Source organism: Nomascus leucogenys, chromosome 4 (assembly GCF_006542625.1).
Source record: "Nomascus leucogenys isolate Asia chromosome 4, Asia_NLE_v1, whole genome shotgun sequence".
Classification (NCBI taxonomy): domain Eukaryota; kingdom Metazoa; phylum Chordata; class Mammalia; order Primates; family Hylobatidae; genus Nomascus; species Nomascus leucogenys.
Genome location: NC_044384.1, coordinates 54,435,322 through 54,443,528, shown reverse-complemented (window position 1 = coordinate 54,443,528; position 8,207 = coordinate 54,435,322).

Here is an 8,207-nt window from a genome sequence, read left to right as displayed (position 1 = left end):
AATCAATATCATGAAAATGGCCATACTGACCAAAGATATTTATAGATTCAATGCTATTCCCATCAAGCTACCACTGACTTTCTTCACAGAATTAGAATAAACAACTTTAAATTTCATATGGAACCAAAAAAGAGCCTGTATAGCCAAGACAATCCTAAGCAAAAAGAACAAAGCTGGAGGCATCACACTACCTGACTTCAAACTATACTGCAAGGCTACAGTAATCAAAACAGCTTGGTACTGGTACCAAAACAGTTATATAGACCAATGGAAAAAAACAGAGGCCTCAGAAATAACACCACACATCTACAACCATCTCATCTTTGACAAACCTGACAAAAAGAAGCACTGGGGAAAGGATTCCCTATTTAATAAATGGTATTGGGTAAACTGGCTAGCCATATGCAGAAAACTGAAACTGGACCCCTTCCTTACACCGTATTCAAAAATTAACTCAAGATGGATTAAATATTTAAACGTAAGACCTAAAACCATAAAAACCCTAGAAGAAAACCTAGGCAATACCATTCAGGACAAAGGCAAGGGCAATGACTTCATGACTGAAACACCAAAAGCAATTTGCAACAAAAGCCAAAGTTGACAAATGAGATCTAATTAAACTAAATGGCTTCTGCACAGCAAAAGAAACTATCATCAGAGTGAACAAGCAACCTACAGAATGGGAGAAAATTTTTGCAATCTATCCATCTGACAAAGTGCTAATATGCAGAATCTACAAAAAAACTTAAACAAATTTACAAGAAAAAAACAAACAACCCCATCAAAAAGTGGGTGAAGGATATGAACAGACAGTTTTCAAAAGAAGACATTTATTCAGCCATCAAACATGAAAAAAAGCTCATCATCACTGGTCATTAGAGAAACGCAAATCAAAACCACAATGAGCTATCATCTGATGCCAGTTAGAATGGCAATCATTAAAAAGTCAGGAAACAGCCGAGTTCGGTGGCTCACACCTGTAATCCCAGCATTTTGGGAGGCTGAGGCAGGCAGATCACGAGGTCAGGAGATTGAGACCATCCTGGCTAACCCAATCAAACCCCATCTCTACTAAAAATACAAAAAAAAAAAAAAAATAAGCCAGACATGGTGGCGGGTGCCTGTAGTCCCAGTTACTTGAGAGGCTGAGGCAGGAGACTGGTGCAAACCCAGGAGGCGGAGCTTGCTGTGAGAAGAGATTAGGCCACTGCACTCCAGCCTGGGCAACAGAGCAAGACACCGTCTCAAAACAAAAAAAGTCAGGAAACAACAGATGCTGGAGAGAATGTGGAGAAATAGGAAAGCTTTTACACTGCTGGTGAGAATTTAAATCAGTTCAACCATTGTGGAGGATAGTGTGGCAATTCCTCAAGAATCTAGAACTAGAAATAACATTTGACCCAGCAATCCCATACTGGGTGTATACCCAAAGGATTATAGATCATTCTACTGTAGAGATACAGGCATACGTGTGTTTATTGTAGTACTATTCACAATAGCAAAGACTTGGAACTAACCCAAATGCCCATCAATGATAGACTGGATAAAGAAAATGTGGCACATACACACCATGGAATACTATGCAGCCATTAAAAAGAATGAGTTCATGTCCTTTGCAGGGACATGGATGAAGCTGGAAACCGTCATTCTCAGCAAACTAACGCAGGAATAGAAAATCAAACACCACTTCTTCTCACTCAAAAGTGGGAGTTGAACAATGAGAGCATATGGGCACAGGGAGGGGAACATCACACACTGGGGCCTGTTGCGGGGTTGGGGGAAAGGGGAGGGATAGCATAGGAGAAATACCTAATGTAGATGACGGGTTGATGGGTGCAGTAAACCACCATGGCACATGTATATCTATGTAACAAACCCACATGTTCTGCACATGTATCCCAGAACTTAATTATAAAAAAAAAATTACATAGCATTGGTACTGCCAAAAAAAAAGAAACAACTTTATTGAGATATTATGTACATACCATAATATCTATCCATTTACCATTCAATGGTTTTGCTGTATACTAACTTTTAAAAAATTTGTAACCTCTTTAATCTCCATAAATCTGGTTTCCACCTTCATCCATCGGCTGTAAAAGGTGCTTTAGTTGTTCTTCACCAATTGAAAGAAATCTGTTACTCTTCTGAGGATGCTCATCTTCACAGCCTCTCTGTTGTATTTAGTGTGTTTATTGCCCCCTCTTGGAAATATTGATTGTATGACAAGATGACATTTTTGAAAGTAACCAGTGTTTTCTTTTTTGCCCTCCAAGTTTAGCCTTTCTGCTGCTCAGATTGCCCTCACACCACTTTTAGCAGGTTATTGGCCGGGGTTCATGGTCTCAGAGAAGGAGTATGACAGGGTAAAAAGCAGAAAGAAGACTGTGAATCCCTGGATTTTAAAAATTCTTTTTCTTCTTCATCCAAAAGCCTAACCTTTCAGAGAATTTAAAGGATTAAACAGAGGTAAAATATCAGATTAAGAGAAACAGGTATTTTCCCTTGGGTATAGACAAAGACTCCTTCAATGTGGGGTAAGAAGAAAAGTTAGAGGCAGCAGATGAAAAGAGTAGTTCGGTGAGTTTCAAAGATAGGGGTTCGGCTAGTTTGAGGGCCATGAGAGCAGGGAGACTGCACCCTCTTTCCCGGCAAAACCTGCCTCCACCCCAGACACTGTAAAACCTTTGAGAGAGAGTGGTCGCCTGCCTCCTCTAAGTTGACAGGGCCATAAAGAGTCTTGCAGACATTCCTGGGCTCTCTCATCCTGCAAGAAATCCATGGTGGAACTGTCAGGCTGGAAGAGGAGCTACAGGCAGTAATGGGGATACAACAGTGAGGGGCGCTGGAGTACAATGGCGTACAGTCACTGAGAAAGGGAACAGATGTCTCAAGGATCACATAAGGCCATCTCCATAAGCCCCTTGGAGTTTTGCGAACTCCAGAGAAGGAGGTCAGAACCACAAATTCAGCAAACTGAAGTTTCTGTCTCCTCTGGCAGAATGGAGGTTCATATGGAAGTTAATTTAAATTATACAAGAATAAAATTATACCTCTTTTATAAGTTGCTAGTGGACTAGTAGCAGTTAACATCGACTTTATGTTGCAGTCCCCCAGTACTGTGGAATTCACTTATGCTCAGAATATACGACACCTATCTTCACTGTAGGGCCCCAAATACATGCAGTGAAAGGCCAAGCTCATAGTGAAGTTTCAAGAATAGTTCCGGATGGAACCATTTCTACAGCACTAGTAGGTAAATTCTAGAGGCTGTTTTCAACTCTTTTCAGCTTCTTTCAATCCTCAATCCCCACCCCATCTCTACCCATGGCTCTCACTTGATGGTCCACGGCTCAGGAATGTGTGTGTGCCTGGCACTGTGCTGAGCACAAGGAATACGGCTGCCCACAGGACAGATGTGGCCTCAGGGAGGTCTGGTGGATATTTTAAAACATTATTGCACAAACGTTGTATTTATAATCAGTGCAATGAATATACATCGTTATTTACAATGGGAGCCTATAACAGGGAGATACTAACTAGACTAGATGTATTAGTCTGTCACATTGCTATAAAGAACTGTCTGAGACTGGGTAATTTATAAAGAAAATAGGTTAGATTGGCTCATGGTTCCTCAGACTGTATAGGAGGCATGGCCTCAGGAAACTTTCAATTATGGGGGAAGGCTAAGGGGAAGTAAGCACGTCTTACATGGCAGGAGCAGGAGGAAGAGAGTGAAGGGGGAGGTGCTACATGCTTTTAAACAATCAGATCTGGTGAGAACTCACTATCACGAGAATAGCAAGGGGGGAATCCACCCCATGATCAAATCATCTCCCACCAGGCCCCTCCTCTGACACAGGGGATTGCAATTAGACATGACATTTGGGTGGGGACACAAATCCAAACCATACTGCTAGGTGTCTAGAGTAGTTCTCCCTGAAAACATGGCATTTAAGGTGAAACATGAAAAATGAGTCAACGTGGGATAAGCTAAGAGAATAGGATGACAGAGTTAGTGTTTCAGGCATAAAGAACGCTATGAGCAAAGGCCCTAACGGTAAAAAAATCCATGGCATCCATCTTATACAGAGGAGGCCAATGGGGCCAGCAGGCAGAGAGCTGGCGAACAGTAGCATGGAATGCTACGGGGATAAGCAGGGCCATGCCATGCAGCCACACACAGCCTGTGTTGGAACAGCAAACCTGGGCCAGGCACAGTGGCTCACACCTGTAATCCCAGCACTTTGGGAGGCCAAGGTGGGTGGATTGCCTGAAGTCAGGAGTTTGAGACCAGCCTGGGCAATATGGTGAAACCCCATCTCTACTAAAATACAAAAAATTAGCTGGGTGTGGTGGAAGGCATCTGCAGTCCCAGCCACTCGGGAGGCTGAGGCAGGAGAATCTCTTGAACTTGGGAGGCAGAGGTTGCAGTGAGCCAAGACCGTGCCACTGCAGTCCAGCCTGGGCTACAGAGCGAGATTTGGTCTCAAAAGCAAACAAACAAACAAACAAACACAGCAAACCTGTATTCCAGGAGTGAAGGAAAACTCTCAAGACATTCTAAACAGGGGAGAGACAAGGGCAGATTTGAAATTTGAAATGAGCAACTGCACTGAGATACCATTTCCATCTAACGTATTGAGAAAAAGTAAACAATGTGATAATGACCAGGACTGGTGAGGATGTGGCAATTAAACACTCTCACATGTTGTGGAAGCAAATGCAATTTGATGCCTCCTTTTTGAAGAACAATTTAGAAAATTTGAAATGACCAAATGGTTTCACCATAAGAAATATAACCATGAATATACTCTCAAAATACCACGATTTAGTAAGACAATGAAATTCAATGAAGCATAATCTTTTATTTTTTAAGACATGGGGTCTTGCTATGTTGCCCAGGCTGGCCTCAAACTCCTGGCCCAAGCATTCCTTCCACCTCAGCCTCCCAAAGTGCTGGGATTACAGGTGTGAGCCACCACACCCAGCTCCATCATCTTTAATATTAATCATTTCAACAACAAAAACTGGAAACGATCTAAATGTTCATCAGTAGGGAACCAGCTAAACAAATCCTGATAACAATCATAATGATTAAATACTAATGCTGCAGATCTGTTTGGACTGATATGGAAGATCTTAGAGATATTGAAATCTGTGTAATATAATTTCATTTGCATACATACTGAATGGCAGCTAGATATGTATGAAGATTATAAATTAAGATTTTTATTAGCTACTTTTGGGCAGAAGAACCAGAGGTGATAGATCAGAGAAACTTATTTTTGGTTTTGTTTGGTTTAGTTTCTTTTACAATGCACATGTGTAGCAGACACAGTTCGTTGCCTTTCCTCCATCCATTTCCCACACAGTCCTTGTCAACAGGAACCGGCTGGTGTTCAGCCACCATCTCTCAGGGATGGCGACCCTATTCACAGTTAAAGGATAGATTGTGGGTAGTCTGAGAGTCTAAGGTAATATCATTGGCTTTGCCAGTTTGGGGGTGGGTTGTGATTCAGGTTTCACCAAAGGAAATGGGAAGCAGGCCTGCCAGGGGCCTTGGGAGAGCTTGGCTCACTCTTAAGAAGGCACCAGAAGATGATGGTCCTTCTCTGGCATCTGTGCTGCTGCAGCTGTCTTGTGACAATGAGGGAAATCAATCTTAAGGTGACATCAAAGCTGAGACTGTCAGAGGGAAGAGCTTTATCAGAGAGATGAATCTGTATCACTGGTGACTTTTTTTGAGCTATAGATTATACCAACCATGGAGCCCCTTTCTGGACTTCCTGTCATGAGGAATAATAAATGTTCTTATTGTTTAAAGCATTACATCAGGGTCATTACTATTTGGAATCAAAGTCATCTTATTTGATATGACATGTTCAATGATTTGATGTAGCAGGGATATAGCCCTTGGATGAAGGAATAGGATGGGGCAGGCAGACTGCTGGGCAGGTGGCTTGGTGGAAACCATTGCAGTGGCCAGACTGGTGATAGCAACGACTCCATCTGTGGGGATGACTGCAAGCTGAAGAGAAGGAAATGGGTTTGGGATCTAAGTTCTCTTCTCTTCCCTCCTTTCCACTTTCCACTTTTCTAAATTAGTCAGCATATATGCTCAACCATTTGCCACTCACCCCACTCATGATTTTGAAGTGCCTATGAGAAAAACAAAGGGGCAATCAACCCAATTAATCACTGCCAGATAAAAGCAGAAAGCAAGACATCAAAACGAAGACAAATATTACATTTTAAAAAATCCTCATTGAGACCAACTATAGTCATTGAGAACCTATCCTAGCTCTGGGGTTCAGATTTATCTATATATTCACCTCTTCACACTTCTAGCCTTTTAAGGAGGAAGCCCTCAGTCCTTTACACAACCAGCATCTCTATCTGTGCTCTTGTTATGAATCCTGAGGTTTTAACAGAGTTATTACTTCAACTAAAAGGATTAGGACACCAGAGACAATCATATTAGTGACACTGGGAAAGTTCCTAACTTTTAAAATAGGAAGAATGAGGGCCAGGTGCAGTGGCACATGCCTGTAATCTCAGTACTTTGGGAGGCCAAGGCAGAAGGATTGCTTGAGCCCAGTAGTTTGAGACCAGCCTGGACAATATGGCAAGACTTTACAAAAAGAAAGAAAATTAGCCAGGCATGGTGGTATGCACCTGTGGTCCTAGCTACTCAGGTGGCTGACGTGTGAGGGTCCCTTGAGCCCAGGAGTTTGCAGCTGCAGTGAACTGTGATTGTGCCACTGCACTCAGCTTGGGCAATAGAGTGACACTCTATCTCTAAAATAATTTAAAAATAAAAATAAATAAAGTAGGAAGAATTAAAAAATTTTAAAAAAAAGGACTGACCCTCTTCCAACAATGGTTTGGTAGAGCCAAAGATAGGAGTTACCAACTTCAAATTTATAAGGCCGTTCACTTTCTAAGAATCAAGACAAGATTTACTTATCTCTATGTAAACTAAAACCACAAAGGAAATAACTAAGTCTCTCCCACTCTGGATTGCCAAACACAGGAATAAAATCTAGGCAAAGAAGAGGAAGGGTATCCCTCAGTCCCCTACACACTGCCCCCCATGTAATACATCTTTATAAACTATCAGCAGGAGCCTCAGAGTTTCATATTTTATCAAGCCACATGTAAGGAGGTGGGAAGAGGATGGAAAAGAGGATTTACTTATGGTCCCAGAGATTTACTTGTACTTTCAGATTCAGGTTACATTCTACAATCTCAAGAGCCATTTTATGTGTTTCCGCTACGCTGTTTCTTTACATGTGACATGAATAGACATCTTTGCACCAGAGGCACTTTAGGATAAACCCCTGGGACATGTTTCAGTGGGACCTCACAGGAGTAAAACATTGCTATCCAACGCTTACCTAGAAGATCAAATTCTTAATCAGAGACCTCCACTTGAAGACCACATTTTCCTCTATAATCTTCTGAAAGACTTAACTGTCAGCTAGCTTATATGGTGATTTCTTAGCTTTTTAGTATTTTTCTTTCCTCTCCAGTAACACGATTTTTTTTAATAAGTGCTCTCCCCAGGGAATTAATTATTACCTTGAAGAGTATATTCATATAGTTCCATCAAGATATCTTAAAAATTATCAAACTCCTGACAGACACACTGTGCAGCTTTTAAAAATCATGTAATGTACGTGTGTAGATTTTTTCCAACTCTATTGAATCAGAAAATTTTTATTTGGGGATAGAAGACATTCTCTTTATCTTTTTTTCCCTTCCTTCTCGCTCTCCCTTTGTTAAATGCAAAAATCAAACTCGCTGGCTGCTAATATCCAATGTGCATGTGCTCGTGCACACAGATGTGTTATAGTCTTGTGTGAGAAGAAATCTATGTCACAAAACGAAAGGAGCTCTATGGACATGGGGACTCATCTCCAAGCTGGCATTTGTTTTGCAGAGAGGAGGCTCATTATAGCACATCTTGTTTGCAGTTTATAAAACTTCGACGAACCTGGTAACCATGCAGTACCTCACTGAGAAGCAACCATCTACCCTGGTTTCCATATCCACATGAAGAAACATAGAAAAAGAATGGAAAGGTGGGCCAGGCACGGTGGCTCGCTCCTGTAATCCCAGAACTTTGGGAAGCCAAGTCAGTCCAATCACCTGAGCTCAGGAGTTCGAGGCCAGCCTGGTCAACATGGTGAAACCCTGTCTCT